General features: G+C 40.0%; 1 protein-coding gene and 1 pseudogene across 27 annotated transcripts in view; one reads left to right on the forward strand and one right to left on the reverse strand.

Moving 5' to 3' along the window:
* The window catches only part of ADGRL2 (adhesion G protein-coupled receptor L2), a 681,918-nt gene that overhangs the window by 375,957 nt on the left and 283,909 nt on the right, over positions 1 to 22,052 (reverse strand). The gene's annotated exons all lie outside the window — the stretch shown is intronic.
* LOC106635006 (small ribosomal subunit protein uS10-like) lies at positions 10,094 to 21,247 on the forward strand (annotated as a pseudogene).

The following is a 22,052-nucleotide window of genomic DNA, read 5'->3' on the forward strand; positions in this document are numbered from 1 at the left end:
ATAGACTGATGTTCAATGAACTTGCCCATGGAAGTGAATGCCTTACCTATATAAAAACTAGAACTGGGCTGGGCACAGTGGCTCACACCTGTAATCCCAGCACTTTGGGAGGCCAAGGTGGGCAGATTGCTTGAGCCCTGGCTTTTGAGACCAGCCTGGGCAAAATGACAAAACCCTTGCCTCTACAAAAAATACAAAAATCAGCCAGACGCAGTGGCAGGTGCCTGTGGTCCCAGCTACTTGCTAGGCTGAGGTTGGAGGATCACTTGAGTCCAGGAGGCAAAGGTTACAGTGAGCCGAGATTGTGCCACTGCACTCCAGCCAGGGCAACAGAGCGAGACCCTGTGTCAAAAAAAAAAAAAAAAAAAGAAAAGAAAAAAAGGAAAGAAAAGAAAAGAAAAGAAAAAACCCAAAAAACTAGAAGTGGATACTAATGAGTAGGTAGCCTCAGATGGAAAGTGAAAGGACTCATAGTGCTGAACACTTGGAATTAGTAAAATAGAGTACTTGAGGCAAATTGGCCTTAATGGATGGACAATCAGAAAAGTACAATTTTTCTGAAAAATATTCTACACTCACTGAGTTGAATGTGAAGGCTCAGTACCTGAGAGAAGAAATCGAGCCCCAATAGGCAACCAGTGACCAGTAACAGATTTTGCACAATTCCAAATATGGTGGATGAACTCAGATGGTTAGACCTGCCTCTTGTTTAGGGCAACCTAGGCAGCTCCTGTGGGTCCTGCGTGTGGTACCTGTTGATGGGGAGAGAGGTAGGGATTGTGCTTTGTTCCTCCTTTCTGAACACCATCAAAATTCTGTTTCAAAAGTTTCTGTCAGGAAGCCTGTGAGAATTGTCACGGTATGGCTTTTTTGCACATTGTGGGTGATTTTGTAGTTCCCTCACTGGTTGAGATGCTGCAGCTCAAAACACTAGTAGGGATGGCTCAGCAGGTGATGGTGGTGCCAGTGAATGAGGCTGACTCCGTTTCAGGCCTTGACGTTGGGTGGGGATGGGGAAGGGTGAGGCTTGAGTGCGCAGTGGCATAAAGCATGGATATGGTGAAATGATTGATACCTGCAGTGTGAAGCTGTCTGCTTCAAAACTCCCAATTTAATCAGGTGAAAGTGTGTCTATAATAGAATCACCCTCTGAGATGCCATTTTGGATATGTGGAAAATATTAAAGTATAAAAAACTGTAAGCACTGGATCGCTTCTCCCTAACCATTCATCCCAACTAGGTTTTAGCTTCCTGAAGATAGAGACCAACTATTCTTCATTTTTCATTATTGATTTTTTGATTTTCTGTGGTCTCCAGAGCAGTGTCTGTCACTTAGATGGGACCTCAAATAATGCTCCTTGAAGGGATGAATGGAAAAGCAAAATCTAGAAACCAAGATAGTGTGTCTGGAATTGGTGGGTTCTTGGTCTCACTGACTTTAAGATTGAAGCCGCAGACCCTCGCGGTGAGTGTTACAGTTCTTAAAGATGGTGTGTCCAGAGTTTGTTCCTTCTGTGGTTCAGATGTAACTGGAGTTTCTTCCTTCTGGTGGGTTCATGGTCTCACTGACTTCAGGAGTGAAGTTGCAGACCTTCACCGTGAGTGTTACAGCTCTTAAAGGTGAAACATAGACCCAAAGAGTGGGCAGCAGCAAGATTTATTGCGAAGAGCGAAAGAACAAAGCTTCCACAGCGTGGAAGGGGACCCAAGTGGGTTGCCGCTGCTGGCTCAGGTGGCCTGCTTTGATTCCCTGATTTGGCCCCACCCACATCCTGCTGATTGGTCTGTTTACAGAGTGCTGATTGGTCCATTTTACAGAGTGCTGATTGGTGTGTTTACAATCCTTTAGCTAGACACAGAGTACTGATTGGTGCATTTACAATCCTTTAGCTAGACACAAAAGTTCTCCAAGTCCCCACCCGACCCAGAAGCCCAGCCGGCTTCACCTCTCAATATGAATGGTCTGCAAAATTTTGTTTATATTCACTGCTTTTTGGTTTACTGATATCTGTTTTTATTTTATTTTACTTTATTTTATTTTTGATTCATGGTCTCACTCTGTCGCTCAGGCTGGAGTGCAATGGTGTGATCTCTGCTCACGGCAAACTCTGCCTCCTGGGCTCAAGTAATCCTCCCACTTCAGCCTCCTGAATAGCTGGGACTGCAGGTACATGCCCCATGCCTGGCTAATTTTTTTTTTTTTTTTAATTTGTAGAGATGGGTTTTTGCCATGTTGCCCAGGCTGGTCTTGAACCCCTGGGCTCAGGTGATCCATCTGCCTCAGCTTCCCAAAGTGCTCGGATTACAAGCGTGAGCTACTGCGCCTGGCCTGATATCTGTTTTTAGAGTTGCTCCTGCAGTGGTGACAACCTCTTCCTTTTTGTTAGACATGTCATTCCAATACGCCCATGAGCCCTGGCTCTGACTTCCTGCAGAACTGGAATCTAGGGGTAGAACTGCAGATGGAGCTGAGAGATGGAGAAGCTGGGGTGATTGGCAAGCTTGAGAAAATGTCTGTGACTTAATGCATTTCCAGATTTACATGAAAAAAAAATCTTTGGACCACTGGGGAGAGACCTACTTTCTATGCAATAAAGAAGAGATTTTAATGCCATGCAGCCTGATTACAGAAGCCTCTCTCCTCAATATACACAGTCCCCAGTTAGTATACCAAGGAATGGAGAGATTGATTAGGTTTATCCATTAGGACATTTGTATTGAAGAGCACAGTGAGCAAGAACAGAGAGCGAAAACCCATTGATTTACATGTGTCTCATCGAGTAACATCTTTTTTGGACTTCATATATGTACCCTCGTAGGGGATTATATGGAGAGGGTTAAGGCTCACAGGCCCAAACTAGAGGGTCCAGGTCTTGCCCAAAGAGGAAGCATTTCTTTGTCTGTTTATCTTGTTCACAGATATGAACTAGAAGTAGGAAGGAAATTTCAAGGAGTTTAGAGGTATTATGCCAATAACAATTGGTGTATTGAACTAAGTGGAAGTGTTCAGGGAGGGAAGTGCCAGAGGCAGTGATGGGTCTGGTTTTATTTAGCGCATTTAATAATGATCTGGAAGAGGGGGAAAACACATTAAAATCACAGATTATACTAAATTGACAGGTGGTGTAAACACAAATGAGGGCAAACAAAAGGATATAAAGAATTTAGAACAGAAATGAGATTCCATCAGGAAAAAAATGCGCTCTCACATCTGTGCAAAGTATCTTAAATCAGCAATGGAAATTGTTTTAAAAGTCATTTAGCTCAGAAAATGTTCATAGGCATTGCTCACATTTATAAGTGCTAACCCCTCCCCACTCCTAGCTATTTTTATACCATTGGATCACCCTGTTTATCCCCATCATTTGAAAACACAATCTGATCATTCTATTTCTCTGAAGTCTTTTAAAGATCTCTGGCTTCCTATAGGATCTGACCCAAGCTTCTTAGTCCCGCAGTAGGAGAACTTTTCTTCATATTCTTGTCCATCTTCCCAGTTTTTCAGAAGTCTGTCTGCCCTGCACTCTTCATTGCTTGCAGGCTGAATTATTTGCAGCTCCCTGATTGCATCCCACCTTATTACTAACAGCACCATATGCTCAGAGCACCATTTCTTTCTCTCTTCTGGGTTATCTGTATATGACCTTCAAGATTCAGTTATGGCCTCACCTCCTTCCCAGGCTTTCATGCACAGAAACATCCCACTCCTGAGTTTGTTTTGGTGCCTTGCTTGGCATTGCCATCATACCCACTGGCCACTTCTAACACAACAAGTTGACAATGATAATGGCTGTATTTATTGTGCACTTAATTATGTTCCAGACTCTGTGCTATGTGTTTTACATGCATTATCTTTGTAATCATCACAACAACCATAGGAGACAAGTAAAATGATCTCAATTCTATAGGTAACATAATTTCATGTTAGGTTAAGTAACTAGCCCAGGATTGAACAGCTGCTAAGTGGCAGAACTGGGATTCAAACTGCTTCCAGAGTCCATACTTTTAAAATTATACTATTATACTAATTTGTTTCCTTGTCTCTTCCCTATTTATGCAGTCTTCTTGAGGACAGGGACCATGTCATGATCATCTAGCATTTATAGTACCCTTCATGGTACACAAATCTTAATAATAACAACAAAGATAATTAACATTTAATGAGTGCTAATTATGTGTTTCTGTTAACAGTCATCCTGACAGATGTGAAGTGATAGCTCATTGTGATTTTGATGTGCATTTGTCTGATGAGTTCAGCATTTTTTCATATACCTGTTGACCATTTGTATGTCTTCTTTGGAGGAATGTCTTTAACCTATTTCTTAATTGAGCTATCAGGGGTTTGTTTGTCGTCATTGTTGTTTTGTCCTTCTCTTTTTGATATATCATTTTGCATTCTCATCTGACAGAAAATAGGCATACTATATCCATAGGGTTCCACAACAAACAATTGCCAACAAATTCCACCTCAAACACATGGGAGAGACCAAGTACTATGTGCATAATGTATGCTCTGCCAAATTTGCATAATCCTGTTGACCCACTTTGACTGAGCCATTCTCTTTAAAGTTTAGTCTCACAGAATATTGTTTATTTTTGTAGTAGATGTTATTTTTGGTACTTCATACTTTTGTCGGCACCTCTTATCTTGGCTTTTGCTATTGTTACCTATCAAGGTTTTCTTTTTTAGGAGGATTAGCAAGATCCAAGCCCTGATGGTGCCCAGGAGATTCAATGGAAGGCATGTTGATCCAGATTGGAAAGAAAGCTTTCAATCTAGTTGTGCTACTGGGTCAGTCACTTCTTTGCATTTCCATTTTCTCACCTACAAACTAGCTACTCAGGTATTAGAGTGTGGGCCAGCTGCATCACCATCACCAGGGGAGTATTTGATAAATATTGATTCCTGGGTCCTATTCACAAGGACTCTGGTTCTGCAGGTGTATTCCTCCATTTTCATACTGCTATAAAGATACTACCTGAGACTGGGTAATTTATAAAGAAAGGAGGTTTAATTGACTCATAATTCGGTATGGCTGGGGAGGTCTCAGGAAACTTACAATCATGGCAGGAGGCGAAGGGGAAGAAAGGCACATCTTATATGGCAGCAGACAAGAGAGAGAGAGCATGGGGGAAACTGCAGACACTTATCAAACCATCAGATCTCGTGAGAACTCCCTCACCAGCACGAGAACAGCATAGGGGAAACTCTCCCAGGACCCACACACCTCCCATCAGGTCCCTTCCTCAACACGTGGGGATTACAATTTGAGATGAGATTTGGGTGGGGACATAGAGCCAAACCATATCAGCAGGTCTAGGGTAAGGCCTAGGAAACAGTGTTTTATTAAAGCCCCCCAGGTGGTTTTGGTGCAGTGAATTTTTGTAAAGATTGAGTGATTTCAGATTGAATCATTGTTAGCTAAGAGATAATGTGATTTATTATCCAGGCTCACTTCTTGAAGACTCAGGAGAAGATATTTTTGTTAAAATTGGTAATTATACATAGAAAAGTCTGTAAAATAAGGGCCTTACACATAGTAGTCTCAGTGAGTGGGTTTCATATTTACTACATTCAGAAATAAGGCTTGTGTTGTTGGGAGTTTTTTTATAGTAATAAAAGTAGTAACAAAGATTATAGCAGTTTTACGCAGTTTAAAAAGTTTCACACACATTATTCAATGTTCACTTTGTAGATTATTTCCCTTTTACAAATGAGAGAACTGAGACTTCCAGACTTGTCCAAAGTCATAGTGTGAATCAGGAGCAGAGACAGAATTTGATCCCATATCTTCCATGTCTGAAGGCTGTGATATATCCCTTCTCTCAATAATTGCCATGTGGCCTGTGACTGTTCTAGTAGGGCTTCCGGTCTTTATATGAAGAACCACATTTCATTTTCACAAAGCTTTTAGAGTCTTAAGAAGGATAGGATTATCAATTGCAGAACTGCTGAAAGGCATGGATAGCATGATGCTACTGAAGGCTTTACTGTACCTCTAGAAATTTCTACAAACTCGGAAAAAATTTATTAGCCTTAGTGGAAGAAACTGGCTTAGAATTTGTGACCTTACAAGTAGTTCCTAATATACATGTTGATGATCTCTTTCTATGATATTAATACCCTATTCACACCCTATCACCAAAAGCATGTATTTCCGTCAATCCTCTGCATCTTAGTAGATGGTACCACAAGCAATCTAGCTGCGGAAACTCAAAACTAAGCTTTTGTTTTCTTTACCTTCATTCTGCCTCCTAATTTCTTTTCATCTCTAAGTTCTATTGGCTCTATGTCCAAAGATATCCTCAGTTTTGTTCATTTATTTCCACCTTCACTAATACCACTTTAAATTAGATCACCATAATCTCTTTTATGGACCACAAAAGCTTCCTAAGTGGTCTCACAGATTCCTCTCTTACCCACCTGCAATCTGTTCTCCTCACTCAGCAGAGACCTCTTTTAAAATATAAATTTGATGTTGCTCCCTTACTAAAAACTCTGCAATAAATTCCCATTACATTTGGAATAAAATCCAAGTTTCTTAACATGGCCTTCAGTGATCAAGTTTCTCCTCATATTCCTGATCCCATCTGCCCTCCTTCTGATGGTGTCTCACTGCACTAGTCACACTGGACTTGTGCCGATTCCTTGAACACATCAAGCTCACTTTTGCATTTGAACCTCTGCACTTCCTTTTACCTCTGTCTGGAATGCAATTCACCAAAATATTCTTAAGTCTAGCTGCTCTCTAAACTCAGATATTAGCTTGAATATCTTTAGGTATCGCTGTCCCACTGTCCTTCTCCTAGAGACCTTCAAAAAAAAAAAAAAAAAAAACCTCCAAGCCACTAACCTGTTTTGTTTCCTTTATAGGACTTAGAGAGGCCACACTGTAATTTACATAAAATGTATCAGAATAGATCTTATGCTCTAAGGATGGTTAGTTGACATTGCACCCCTGGTGCAACTAGCATTCTAATCAGGAATTCACTCCCCAAGAGGCAGGTGGGAGGCTGTTAGCTGACAGTGAAAGGCCACACTCCAGAGGAGGCTACTACAAGCAAGCACTTCAGCTATCTTTATCTCTGATAAAGATATTGCACTAATTAGCATAGCGAATGTCAGAAGTGGATTTTTATTGGTGAAATTAGCACTTTGTTAATTAGCATATGACTGCTAGAAAAATTCAAGGTGGAAGTGTCAAAAATATTTTGGTTATATCTCCCAACCAGACATGAACAAGATATTGAGAGAAAACTCTTTATTCTTAGGACTGGAACACAAAGCTTGATCTACGAATCTTCCATGTGCAGACATTGGTTTAAAAGACTCTGGATTGCTTGATGTTGACAGTGAGGGTGGCAGAATACTGCTTCTGGAATATTGTCACATCAGTCTTGAGTGAACCATTCATGCAAGATTGTGGAGGGAACACCTAAAAGGACAGAGAGGTGGCGCTCCATCAAGACACAGAACGGGTTTTATCAACTCTCTCATGCCTGTGAGCTAGTACGTTTTATTTAATAAAGTTCTTATGTGTGGCAGAATTTGTTGTGAGTCTTGCTTCTATCAAGGTTGTGGAGAGGAGCTCACTTTCTTCTATCTCAAAGCATAGGATGATTATAACTATTATCTACCAAAAAGAACCCAAGAGTTACTTGTATCAAGTGGGCTTAGGTTTAATTTACAAGAATTAGTAGATAAAATACACTTGTATATGAGCCAGGTGTGGTGGATCACATCTGTAATCCTGACACTTTGAGAGGCCAAGATGGGTGGATCACTTGAAGCCAGGAGTTCGAGACCAACCTGGGCAACATGGTGAAACCCAGTCTCTACTTAAAATACAAAAATTAGCCAGGTGTGGTGGCACGCAGCTGTAACTCTAGCTACTTGGGTGGCTAAGGCACGAGAATCACTTGAACCCAGGAGGCAGAAGTTGTAGTGAGCCATGATTGCACCACTGCACTCTAACCTGGGTGACAGAGCGAGAACTCTGCCTCAAAAAAAAAAAAAAAAAAAAAATCACTTGTACATGTATTTGCTTACTTATTTAGTTCTCCTTTCCATCCCACCTCCTCTTTCTCAATGTAAACCTCTCAAGAGAGCAGAGGGCTTTGGTGATCTCTTCTCAGAGTCTTGACCAGAGCCTGAGATCTCAAAGGCACCTTTCCAGGTGCTCAATAGTAATTTTAAATTTCCAAAAAGAGAATAAAAGGGGGAAGAGAAGGAAGGGTGAAGGAATAGAACAGAGAAATGGGCAAGTAATATTGGGGAGAAGAATGAGGAATGGGTGCATAGAAGGAAAGTCAGCTAATGAAAGAATTCTTAGTCTCAAACAGGCAATGGAGAAGAGTAGCAGAGTTGGGCTTTTCCAAGTATGTTTTTTGGAACACTGGCCCTGAGAGATGCTATGAAGAAAAACATAGGGGCTAAATGAGATGAGTAAGGGATACTTAAACCTCTTTCTCTTAAATATCCACAATGCGCATGAGCATGTTAAAGACTCTGAGAGGCATTTCTAAAGAACACACACAGAAGCCTAGTTAATTTTGTTTCATCCAATATTTCCCAAACTTATTTGAGTATAGGGCTCTTTTTCCCTGTGATGTTTATTAATGAGATCTAAAGACTTTAGCAAAGTATAACAGATATGGACATGAAACTAGCAAAGAAAATACCTGTGCTTTCATTATGCTGTGAAGCTGGTTCTGGAGCGAGAGTCTCACCTTCCCTTCCCGGGTGCCTCATGCATGGAGAGCATCTGCAGCTGAGTTCTGAGGCAGTCAGGGCAACAGCTCTCAGGCTGATTCTACCCTCTGACCCACCCTTCACCCAGAGAAAGGAAGATGGACTGAACAGTGAACCTTCCTGAAGCAGAAACACTGAGAGATAACTAGGAGCAAATGCACTGAAAATCAGATATGAACGTGCCACTCAGTGTAGCAGAAAAAAGGAACCCACGAGAGTTGCCAGTACAGTGAAACCCACTTACTACATCCTTTTAAAGATCAGCCTAATGCTCACACATGCACAATGCTTCCTTTCCTTGGCCCTCAGAGAAATATTATGAAGGTGTTTCGCTTTAGTAAGGTTCATGAGTTTATGGCCTTGAGAATGCCCTTGAGAATAAACTCTAGGGACTCAGAGAGAGGAAAGAAAGCTACATTTAATGGATTTTGTCTCCATCACCTTTCCAGAATACTGCAAATAAAACATCAGAATTAGTTAAATTTTCTAAACTCAGTAAGTACCAAAGGGAGGTCCTATTTTCTTTCTGTTATTATCTTTAATTAACTAAATGTCAAGTCATGTCAGGAAGTTAGGCAATTATATTTTGGGAGAGATTTCTAAAATATAAATATTCCAAAATGCATATAGTTACATAGCTAAATGTTTCAACAGTACAAGGGATATACGAATACACGAGGCAAAAGTTAAAAATAAACAAAGGAAAGGTGTTCTTTCTTACCTCCTGAATTTCATGTTTTGTCCTTTCAAATTGGAACTTTTTGGTGTCATCTTGGCCTCACTAATTGCCATTCATCCTTCCACGTGCAGTTTAGATAACACTTAATTTGACAAGCCTTTCCTGAATCACTGGCCTTGTCTAGGTTAGAAAAGCCTGGTTGGATATTTCTGTTGTAACTTTCTTTATCACACTTGGCTGTGTATTTAATTGCTCTTTTACCACTAGATTAAAAATTCCATGATGGCAGAGACTACACGTATTTCATTCACCGGTAAGTCCCCAGAGCCTAATGCATTTGCTGGCAGGAAATAGATGCTTAATAAGTTAGTTGGTTAATATAGTTTTGGTTTAACTTCGAGTGTGTTTGATACCCAGTGTTGCGTTTAGGGAAACTTACATCAGCATAATCATTAATTCTATGCCATACGTATACTAACAGTCATAGTAACTCATAGAAAGATATACTCTTGGGATTGAGTCCAGGGTATTATAACCAGGATTCAAAGAAAACCTTAGCTTAAGAATTACAAAAATTATAAAATAAAGAGTTAAGAAATAAAGTTGGTGAAGAGATCTTGAGTTCTGAAAGTTCATAGAAATGATTCACTTCATGAAAGTGTTGCTTTTGGTTTTAGAGTCAACATTAAATAATCGAGAGGCATTTCATTGTCTAAAATGCTTGATTCATCAAAATGTACAACAGTTGACTTTGTGCTTTTATGGTCACATGATTGCAGAGGTCAAGTACTTATATGAAAGCCACAAATGAATAAACAAATAAATGAAAGGCCTAGGCCATAAACACACACACGCGCGCGCGCGCGCACACACACACACACACACGTTGATCCTCTTGAGAAATTTATCTGCATGTGCTTTTGCTATATTTGGGTGTATGTGTGTGAGAGACAGGGATGAAAAAGAGAAAAAAAGGAAAGAAAAATAAAGACACAGGCAGAAAGGGAAGAAATGGAGTTCACAGCCAAATTCTTGGGTGTCTGGTATAAATAGTTTAACCAAGCAAAAACAAGCAAATACTTGGTTGATATAAACTAAAGTGTAGTGTGAGTGTGTGTGTGTGTGCGTGTGCATGAACCTGTGTATCTGTGTAGGGTCATTTGTTGGTAGTCTACTATGTGCATTGGCCTATTTAAAAGTTGTTTCAGGTGTCTGTAATCCTTGATAAAATTCACCACTATACAAAGAAATACTGAAGCAATTTGCTAATGACCAAAATTTGGCTATGCATTACAGAAAGATCAAATGAAATGAAAGAGTTTAGAATTTTGGGTGTAGTTTGTTGCTGTGTAGCAAGTAAGTCTTTCAAGTAGAATCAAGGGAATAGGGAAGAATACAAATTTTTGAAAGTCAAGTCTCAGAATGCTAGTATGAGTTCACTACAAATTATCATCACTTCATTCTAAAAAAAGCTGCTTGAGCATTTGGAGAGGTACAAAGAAGGAACAGAAAGATAGAGGAGCTCACGACAAGCTATAAATCTTGATGCTTAAATTGAATGGGGGGAGTTAAGACAGTACAGTGTAGTACTTGTTAAAAAAAGTGACAAATGGTGTTTCCATTTGCAAAAGTCATTTACAATTGGCCATTAATAAAGAGGTTGGGATAAGGAAAGCTTCTTGCAGAAGTTTTAAAATTTTAGTCATCAAATTCAGCCTGTTTCATTTAATTCCATTTAACAGCTTAGAGTTGATTTAATTCAAATATGTATAAGGTCTCAAATGGAAAACATTTTGGTAATTTGCATGGCTATTTTCAAGACTGCAAAATCTAATCGTCACAGACAATAGAACCAGACTGTTGGCAATGGAAATAAGGGACAAAAATGACTGATGTAAATCAGCCTTTGATGTGTTAAGTTTCTCCCAAGATAAACTAAATCACTGCAAGGTCCTAGCTCACAAAGTGGATGCTCATGGAAGTAGCTGATGGCATCATCAGAGAAATTCCAAGTCCTGCCTGGGGCAGTGGTCTACTTGAGGTACGCACTCATGCTATCTTCTACCATGAAGAAATAAACCTTTTCAATGTGATGAAGAAGGGTCTCAACTTATATTATTATGTGGGGGCTTAGTTTAAACTCCTTTTCCTTTAAGTGTCTTTGGTATGACTGTTAGATTTCTTGCTCTCTTGGTATCCTGGAGATCCACTGGGTACTATAACTATTATAATTGTGGGCCATAACTGTCTTGTTTGGGGGCCATCTGCTCTTCTCTCTTGAATAATACAGTTTGTCATTGGCCACACATAAATCACAAACAGAGTAGTTTTCTCTCTCTTGACTTGACAAACACCAAGCACATTTAGAATTCAGCCTTGTAATTAAGCAGGGCTGAATCTCCAGGGGCAGGGCTGATTCAAAGGAATTTGCAGACTGGGGGAAGGGCTCTTTATGTTGACCTTGGATGGCAGGTGTTATAGCATCTGAGGGAATTGCTGCTCCTATGCTGCCCTCATCTGTGACCCTAAATCATATCCTCAGCTTATGTGGTTGGTAGTACTCTGGACAGTGAATCTGAGAGAAAAGACCTGAGCCATTATTTCATCTGTAAAGTTTCCAGTCTTGGAAGCTGAAAAGAGACTATGTGTAAGTGCTTTGACATCTAAAGAAGAACCAATGGTGGTAAAAATGAATAAACATAATATCTTTCTCAAAGTGTGTGGGTATGCATTTGTATACCTGCTCTCTGTGTTGTGGTTTAGAACAGGGGTACTTTTTCGTTATCTCTCTTCTCTTTCCCCTCTCTGAGAAACTAGAGCTCTCCAGTGCCAAACACACAAGGCTCAGCTGAATCCTAATGTGCTGTGTTCTTGATGAGAAGATGCTGCTGCTACTCTCTGAGCACTGCAAGACAAGATGTGACATGGTACCTGGACTCTCAAAAAGGATACCCTTGGTAGAGTGGCCAGCTCTCTTGATTTGCCCATGACTGTCTAGATTTTAGCACTGAAAGTCTTGTATCCCAGGAAATCTTTCACTTGTAAGGTTTGAAAGCATCTCAGTCCTTAGTACTTATAAAATCTCAACAATGTAAGACAGTAGCTTGCAGTTGGCACTTGTGTCTGTTTCTCTGATAATTTGATTTGGTCTTATATTTACTTGAATCTTGTGAAGGCAACTTGCACTTCCCTTTGTGCTACGCTCTAATCTGGGAGGTTTTCAAGCTGTAGCTCACTGGACTGCAGGAGTCCACACAATGCCCCGCATGGGGAAACGAGGATGAGGAGCTCCAGGCCTCCTCTCACTACTTCAACCAAAGTAGCTCATCTATATTCTGTTTAAGATGTTGGGTTCTTATAGGCCAGGCACAGTGGCTCACGCCTGTAATCCCAGCACTTTGGGAGGCCAAAGTGGGCAGATCACTTGAGTTCAGGCGTTCGAAACCAGCCTGGCCAACATGGTGAAACCTCGTCTCTACCAAAATTAAAAAAAATTAACCGGGTGTGGTGGCATGCGCCTGTAATCCCAGCTATTCAGGAGTCTGAGGCAGGATAATTGCTTGAACCTGGGAGGCAGAGGTTGCAGTGAGCTGAGATCATGCCACTGCATTCCAGCCTAAAGGACAGAGCAAGACTCTGGCTCAAAAAAGAAAAAGAAAAGGATATTGGGCTCTTATGATCTAGTGAAAAGATTGACTAGTGAAAACAGATTCATTTGATTCATTTGTTAAACAAAGTTCAAGAACCATACCCCTAGGCAAGTTACTAACTTTATTTAGACCCTAATAAATAAGCCATACAATTTAAGAAAAGACAACGAACAGGACTCGCCTTTAATGGCAGAGCCTTTGCTTCTTTTCCTTCCTTTTTTTTGGGCATAAAAGATGATGTGCAAATAGTCACATGTTGGTAATTATAAAATAGTTTCCACAATTGTCCTTTCTTCCTGAGCTGTATTCCTAGTCTTGCTGATAGCACAAGTTACCATGTGAGCATTATGCAGAATGTTGGGAGTTGAATGGATGGCACTGTGAAATATAAGAAAAAATGTAAAAGTTTGCAGTTTTAAAATTTGTCTCAGTATGTCAGAACTTTCTGGCATCCTGTAGGTCAGCCTGGGCGATGACATACATACCTGATTTATACAGATTGATTTAGTCATGAAAGAGATTTACTACATAGCTATGCATCTGTATTTTCTGGAAGATAAGTAATTATGTGTTGTAGTGCACGTATCATCACACACACATGCATTCAAACACACACACACACACATGCATACACATATACACTTCTTTAGAAAGACCCAAATCTTGAACTAGAACCTATAAGGAAAATACAATAAAGTGCTGAGGTTAAAGAACAAATGGCCCACTGAGATTTCTCGGGTTTGGGTTATGAGAGAAAAGCTGAATTTCAGGTTAGATTTGGAGAGAGGAACTACATATTTTAGGCCAAAGAAAAAATGTTTTAATGAAAATTCAAAGAATTAGGACTAGCCGTTGAACATATGAGATGTGTGAGGGAGAGAGAGAGAAAAAAAGAGAGAGAGAAGAGAGAGTGATCTAGTCTTTGACTCTGTTGCTTTTTCCACTCAGTCATTGACCTTCTACCATCACGTGCTAAGGTATTAACACCAGCCTTCCTCACCTTACCACCAGTGGTTACTGCAGTCTCTCATGCTGCTAGTTTCTGCATGTATTGGACATTTTTTTTTTTTTTTTGAGACAGAGTCTCGCTCTGTTGCCCAGGCTGGAGTGCAGTGGTGTGATCTCGGCTCACTGCAACCTCTGTCGCCTGGGTTCAAGCAATTCTCAAGCCTCAGCCCCCCGAGTAGCTGGGATTACAGGTGCATGCCATCACGTCTGGCTAGTTTTGTATTCTTAGTAGGGATAGGGTTTTGCCATGTTGGCCAGGCTGGTCTTGAACTCCTGACCTCATGTGATCCGCCCACCTTGGCCTACCAAAGTGCTGGGATTACAGGCATGAGCCACTGTGTCCCGCCTAATTTTTGTATTTTTTGTTTTTTTGAGACTGAGTCTTGCTCTGTTGCCCAGGATGGAGTGCAGTGGCTCTATCTCGGCTCACTGCAACCTCTGCTTCCCGGGTTCAAGCAATTCTCTGTCTCAGCCTCCCAAGTAGCGGGAATTCCAGGCACCCACCACCACGCCGGGCTATTTTTTGTATTTTTAGTGGAGACGGGGTTTCACCATCTTGGTCAGGTTGGTCTTGAACTCCTGACCTCGTGATCTACCTGCCTCAGCCTCCCAAAGGGCTGGGATTACAGGCGTGAGCCACTGTACCCCGCCAATAGTTGTATTTTTAATAGAGACAGGGTTTCATCATGTGGGCCAGGCTGGTCTCAAACTCCTGACCTCAAGTGATCCACCCACCTCAGCCTCCCAAAGTGCTGGGATTATAGGTGTGAGCCACTGTGCCTGGCCACTGGTCACTTCATTTTAATATCTCCAATTAACTGCTTCATGTGTTTTAATTTTTTTGTTGTTGTTGAAGTAGCAGAATCTATATATGGAGAGAGGTTTGCTTGAAACTCAGGAAGGGGCAGGTCTTCATTTGTGTTTGCAGCTTGTAGATTGCAATTAAAATTCGGAATGGTGCCTGGCTGATGCTCTCAGGCTCTTCCACACTCAGCCCTATTGCAGAAGCTTTCTTTTCCATAACATCATCTCTTGAACTGTTCTGCCTTCCTTTTTCTTTCATTCTGCCTCTTTCTTCTCCCTATATATACTTTTCTGGCTCTGATGTTCACTAAACTGTTAAAAACCCTTTCCTTCCTGATTGAAAACATAGGTGGGGCAGAGAGGAATTATGTCTGAAATGTGAGAGGGTCACTACTGTCACATTTGTGAAATGACGAGAAAACATCTGAGGGAAAATCTGTGGAGGACATTATTAACTGGGAAGAAATTGGCCACATTCTCAGATGAATCTGGAATATTTTGGGGGCTTTCCTTGTGCTGTTTTTTGTTAGTTAAGATTTCTTCTTCTCTCTCTCTCTCTTTTTCTGAGGCGTAATCCTGGGCAGAAACAAAATTGCTTGAGTCAGGCTATCTTTCCACAAGGACATGGGGAAGAGGGGTTGTATGTGAATGTGCTAATATGATTCTAAGTGCTTTCAAACTGTTCCTTTTAATTCTCTCTGTGGCATGTAATTCCTCAGGGACATACACCAAATTGATAAGATCAGTGCTAAAGTGAACTGTCTCTTCTGGTCCCCAGGAGCCTCTGACTGAAGAGTCAGCATACAATTGTGCATTAGTGGTGTTGCTGTCCTGTAGAAGAAACACTTCAGCACACTATTGACATCACAAGCAAATTAAAAGACTCACCAAAGTTAATATTCTCACATTATAACAACATCTCCTATAAATTATTAAAGCCCACACAATTTATTACCTGTGTTAGGGGGAAAGAAAAGCAAGTTGAATCATGAGGCATGCTACTTAATGATTTATTTTTTTTTGGTCTTCAATGTGTTGAGGTTTATAAATCATCCTGCTCAGCTCTGCACTGTGCCAAGGAAAACGCAGTTGCTAGTCATGCCCTCCTCTCACCAATGATCACCTGTGCACTGGATGGAAGCACACTCATTACTTGAGTGTCGATCAGCAGCTCTCTCTTTCAGACTGACTGTTCCTTTTCATTACTGTACTGCTTAAACATGGCATTGAATGAATATGATTTAAGACTTTAGATGATAGATCCAAGCCTTTCCAGAAATAAATATTAACTTCATTATTTAGGCAAGGTAGCCAAACTGATATTCTATCTCCAGGTTTTTAAGTAAATCAAAGTTTACTTAGAAATCTTGTGATCTAAAGTGTGGTCCTCCAGCTACACCACTAGTCTGTCTTGATTAATGTCATGCTTTTAAACAAACAAATATATTTTATTCCACTCTGAGTGGCATGTTTTATCTCTCATTCTACCACTGAACTAGGGCAAGTCATTCAAATTCTGAGAAACACATTTCCTAATCTATTCAATGGGCATGTTGTATTAGTCTCTAAATTATTATCTTCCAGATATAAAATTCTGATAGAGTGCAGAACTGCAAATCAGGCAGCAATTTGCCCTGCTGCTGGTGTTCTTGAGAGCCCTGTGCATATTTGCCTGGGGCATCTCTCTGCGTTTGCCCTAAGTTAGGTCTAAGAGGCCTGGGGTCTACTCTAGGCCTGTCTGCCCCTTCTTGTCTATGCTGGCCATAGAAGAGAAGAAAAATTTCAAGAGGAAATGAGCTATACTGAGAAGAAGTTTGAGATGGATTAGAGCCACTGAGATTCTTCTAGAAATAATGGGCAAATGTTCTAACAACTCTAAAAGTTCCTCCGGGGTTAGTTTACAATTCAAGGCTTTGGCATCCATTTGGTCTGGCAGTCTTTACTTATTTGCACGTGCGCCTTTAATGGTACAGTCCTATTCCAGGCTGGACATCTTAAGTACAAACACTGATCTATGCTCTGGAAGAGTCACCAGCGTGTCTGATTTTGAAAATAGCATCACATATTACTGTCTTTAAGTTAGCAGAAAAATAAACGCTCAAGTGTAAACTAAAAAGGCATGCAAATACAAGTTGTTTTAATAGAGTTTCTCTTGTAAAGGCAATTTGATACACATACTTCTTAGGAACGAAAATAATAGACATCAATAATGCATGGGCTACACATTTAATTTGCTTTGCAGAAGTAAACAAACATGCCTGTATTTTTCATATGGAGTCTCAAAACTTGGGAAACATAGTTGGAACTTTTAAAATATGTTATTTTAGATTACATCTGATAAGCCTGCATTTGTATCCCTGTCTCTGATGTCACCTAAATGGACATCACTTAAGCTTAATGAGCCTCGGTTTTCTCATCTGAAAAATGGAGACAGCAATCCTTAGCTGCTTCATAGGACCAATGTGCGGTTAACAATAGATGATGATGAATTTTTTTAAAAAAATTAAACTGTATGGAAAGATGAATTATTATGTTGATTTTAACTAATAATGATTAAACCCAATGAAATTCTAATTCCATTATCACTGGAATTATTTTTCACCCAAGAAGAAAGTTGGAATTTCATTCATCTACCATGAAAATCTTTCTCAGACAACATTTACACACTCCTTTTGCTTGAGGAGACTGTTGAATAGGTGGGGTAAAGGAGGCACTCACTTTTACCTTCTACCTCCAGGAACTGTACCATGTTACTGATATCTTAGAGTACACAGGGGCCAGGGCTGGTAGTGCTGTTTCTTTCTTGTTGGATTAAATTCAGCAAACATCTATTGGGCTCCAACCATGTTCCAGGCCCTTATTCACCACAGTCAAATGGATGAGTGTACTAAGGGTTCACTACACATAGAAAAATGATTTTCCTGTGTAGGTATCCTTTTCCCAAAAATATGAGTGTTGGGGTGTGGTGAGGACAGAAAGGCATACTTGGGAAAGTGAAGTTCAGGCATTGGTTGCCTAAGATCTTTGGACAAACAGACATTCAACTTATTGTAAGAAGTTGTAGGATAATGCCCTGTTGCAGAACAAAGGCTTCAGTGGCCTTTGCTAAAATGTAAGGTCCACTCTGCTGATTAGATAGAATCATTGAACCTTATGCTACCCTATATATACAATGGAATCCATAAGCACCCTCCCAAGAGGGGAGGCATTTAGATGAGATCTTTAAGACTTAGGTATTGTGTACCATGAATGAACATGAAAGGCTCATGGCATAAATAGCCATTCATTCTGTCAACAACATTAATTGAAAACTCAGGGGTGCATAAAGCCCCATTCTGGTTTATTGAGTAAGCCACAAGAATACCTTCACATCTGTATGCAAATATTTCACAACTGTGAAACTGAGGCGTGAGTGCCGATGTGAAGAGGCTGTTTAGTGATAACATACACATCAGCTGGGACTTTTCCACATAATGTTTCCCTGACCACTTGTGTGTCATAATTTTCTGCAATATACATGTCCTTTAAACATGTTATGGCACTTGTAAATACAAAAATTTATTCCAGTGTCCGTAGCAAAATACCACCAATTGGACTGAAAACCTTGGCAATGTATATTGGCAGAGTATTAGCATGTTTGCTATGTAAAGGTCCATATATTGATATTTCTTTGCATTCTATAAAATCTTCAGGTTTTGAATAATTTTATTTTATGTACAGGGTGAACAAATTTCAATTATTGTAAGAACTTTAGAAACAATATTTTTTTCACGCTTAATATATTCTCTCTTATCTACTCTCTTTCCTAACCTACAGTTTGAGAACAAGAAATGACATCTATTTTACTCTATCCAGGAATCTACCAAACAGCCAAAGGCCTAAGTCCCTTCATGGTCTTGCCAATATTAGCTGTGTAACTCTGGTTGGATAAACTGCTTAACCTTGTTGAGTTTGGCTAACCGAGACCATTCTACCCCACCCATCATTCACCTCTGCACATTGAAAGCTGCTTACTCTGAACATCTGTGACTCTGGGAGTGAGGACTTTTTTCTGGCTCTGAGAATATGCTCAGTTTACCAAAAAATGCAAACCAGAAGTACACTACAGTTGTTACCTCTGGAGGCAGACTTCAACCAAAGATAGGTGGAGAGTTGGTAGATAAATATTCCAGCTTCTTTACCCCTTAATTGAGCTAACACTGGGCAGCACTGTGTACCAGCTTTCATAGCTCCCCAGCACGACTGAACTGCCAAATTGGAAACCACCTTGAAAACACATCTTCTATTGGTTTCCTTCCCTTCTGACTCATTCCACACTCCCTATCAATGTTTCTGGGGATCAGCTCAAGTAAAATACAAACAATCACTGACTTACAGTGGTTTGACTTAAGATTTTACAACCTTTTGATGGGTTTATTGGGGGTATGAAATGCATTTCTGACTTATAATATTTTCAGCTTAAGATGGGTTTATCCGGATGTAACCCCATTGTAAGTTGAGGAACAATGGGATTTGCATTTGAATCTTTGTCTTACATTTCTGGGGTAACTCAGTTAAGGTATTTAATTTTCTCATGTGTAAAATGAAAACAATAATGCCTGTTCTACCTATCCATATGGTTATTATGAGGATCAAATGAGATAATATACGTACACATGCTTTGAAAATTGTGAAACACTAAATAAATTCACGTTTTTATCATTACTGCTGTTGCTATTGTGTTTTTTAAACTTTAATTCAAACATGTAAAATATTAGCAAATATAATTTTTTTCTTTATTTTTTCATATGCACTTTCTGCTTTTGTAGAAAGAATTATATTTGTAGCAAATATAATTCATTGGTGGTAAGCTAAAGAGAGAAAATATCTGAAAGTAATATGTAAGATAGGAAGTCACTGACAAAGGGTAGAGAATCAGTATCACAGGATGAAGAGAACTTTTTAACTGCTACTGTAACACCACCCAACACCCACATAACCCTCTCCCCCAAATGACAGATGTCAAAGGCAAAGGATTAGAGAAGAGACGACTGGCTTTTCCCTATTGTTACATACTTTTCTCAGGAAGAATATCTTTCCATCTTTTCTTTGTTTGGAAGGTGCCTTTTCATTATCTTATAAATTCACAGGGCAGGGACTGTGCTTAAATCCTTATTTTGTAGAATTTTTAAAAATTTAATCATGTTATTCAAATATTCAAAAAGAAAAGGCAAAACCGTCTTACTAACCAAAGACAGACAGATGGGGGACAGGCAGACGGAAGAGTTCAAGAAGCAGCAGTTGTACATAGCAGTGTCCACTCATCACCCAAAAGCCAAGACAAATATTAAGGCAGAAAGCTAGAGACTACTTAATCCTGTGTGTTACCTCTCAAAAGCAAATGTGTGGGGAATTTTTCAGGAAAAAAAATTTGTTGTGCCAAAAGTTTCTGTTGCTTGATACATTTTAATCACCTCACTCAGAAACCTGTCCAAAAAAAAAGTAAAATCTAGGGATTCTGGAAATAAAAATTCATAAATTAAGATCCTAGTTTCCCTCTTTGAGGAAGACACGGTCGTAGGTGGTGCCGAGCTCTGATCCGCCCGCTCCTTCTCCTGACTCATCGCTGTTCGCTCTTGCCAAGGAACAAGTCGGTCAGGGAGCCGCGCAGCAGCCATGGCTTTTAAGGATACAGGAAAAACACCCTTGGAGCCGGAGGTGACAATTCACTGAATTCGAATCACTCTAACGAGCTGCAATGTAAAATCTCTGGAGAAGGTGTGAGCTGACTTGATCAGAGGAGGAAAGGAAAAGAATCTCAAAGTGAAAGGACCAGTTCGAATGCCTACCAAGAGTTTGAGAATCACTACAAGAAAAAATCCTTGTGGTGAAGCTTCTAAGACATGGGATCATTTCGGGATGAGAATCCACAAGCGACTCATTGACTTGCACAGTCCTTTTGAGATTGTTAAGCAGATGACTTCAGTATTGAGCCAGGAGTTAAAGTGGAAGTCACCATTGCGGATGCTTAAGTCAACTATTTTAATAAATTGATTACCAGTTGTTAAAAAAAAAAAAGATCCTAGTTCCCACTGTGATGGCATTAGAAGGTGGGACTTTCAGTAGGTGACTAGGTCATGAGGGTAGAGGCCTCATGAATGGGAACAGTGCTCTTATAAAAGAGGCCGCAGAGAGCTCCCTCACCCCTTCTGCCCTGTGAGGACAAGGAGAAGACAGCTGCCTATGAACCAGGAAGCAGCCCTCAACAGATGCTGAATCTGCTGGCGCCTTGCTCTTGGACTTCTCAGCTTCCAGAACTGTTAGATATAAATTTCTGTTGCTTATAAGCCACCTAGTCGATAGCATTCTGTTATAGCAGCCCAAATGGACTAAGACACTCAGATATAGAACTATTATTTAATAGCCCAAAGAGCTAAGCAAATGCTAAGGCAATACATTCATATTGCAGGCTCATGTAATTATTTATATCTTGCCAAACTAAGTAAGTTTTATTAACGGAATGAAGAACTTGGCACTTCAGTTTTTGTGACATTGTAATTTTCTTAAATGTTAATCAGTTTTGACCACATTTGCCCCAGTACTGAATATACTTAGGGGCAAATTTAGTTTTAGCATGTGGTTGACTGCCATGTTGAAATAACGATCTTTGGTAATTGTTAATGATTTTAATGAAGTTGAGTACATTCATAGCAGTTATAGGAATGCCACTGCACAGAAGTCTGTCATTACAGTCACAACTTATGTCCTGCAAAAATACTCTTCAGATGTAAAAATAGGCACATTGTTCACAATCTTTCAATTCTCTAAATGTTATTACTCCCATGTTTACTGGGAAGGTACAGTTAAGAATTGTCCTCTAAATTTGTTCCCTCAAAGGCTTTTGTTTATCTTCATTTATATATTGACTGACTTTCTTTGGGATCCTTGGTTCATAAAAAGTATTGCATTTCTCAATTTTAAACTGGATTCAGGAGGTTACTTCCCATCCCCCGCCCCTTCGCTCCTATAATACTTAGCTGGTGCTGCTAGCATAGCACATGTCACACTCTATTATAGATAGCTGTAGAGGTGTCTGTCACCTCCATTAGACTAGGAGTTCCCTGAAGGCAGTAACCACCATTTCATTTTTGCCTTCTTAGCACCTGTCAGTTCCTGACAT

The sequence above is a fragment of the Pan paniscus genome, chromosome 1, assembly GCF_029289425.2.
Source record: "Pan paniscus chromosome 1, NHGRI_mPanPan1-v2.0_pri, whole genome shotgun sequence".
Taxonomy (NCBI): domain Eukaryota; kingdom Metazoa; phylum Chordata; class Mammalia; order Primates; family Hominidae; genus Pan; species Pan paniscus.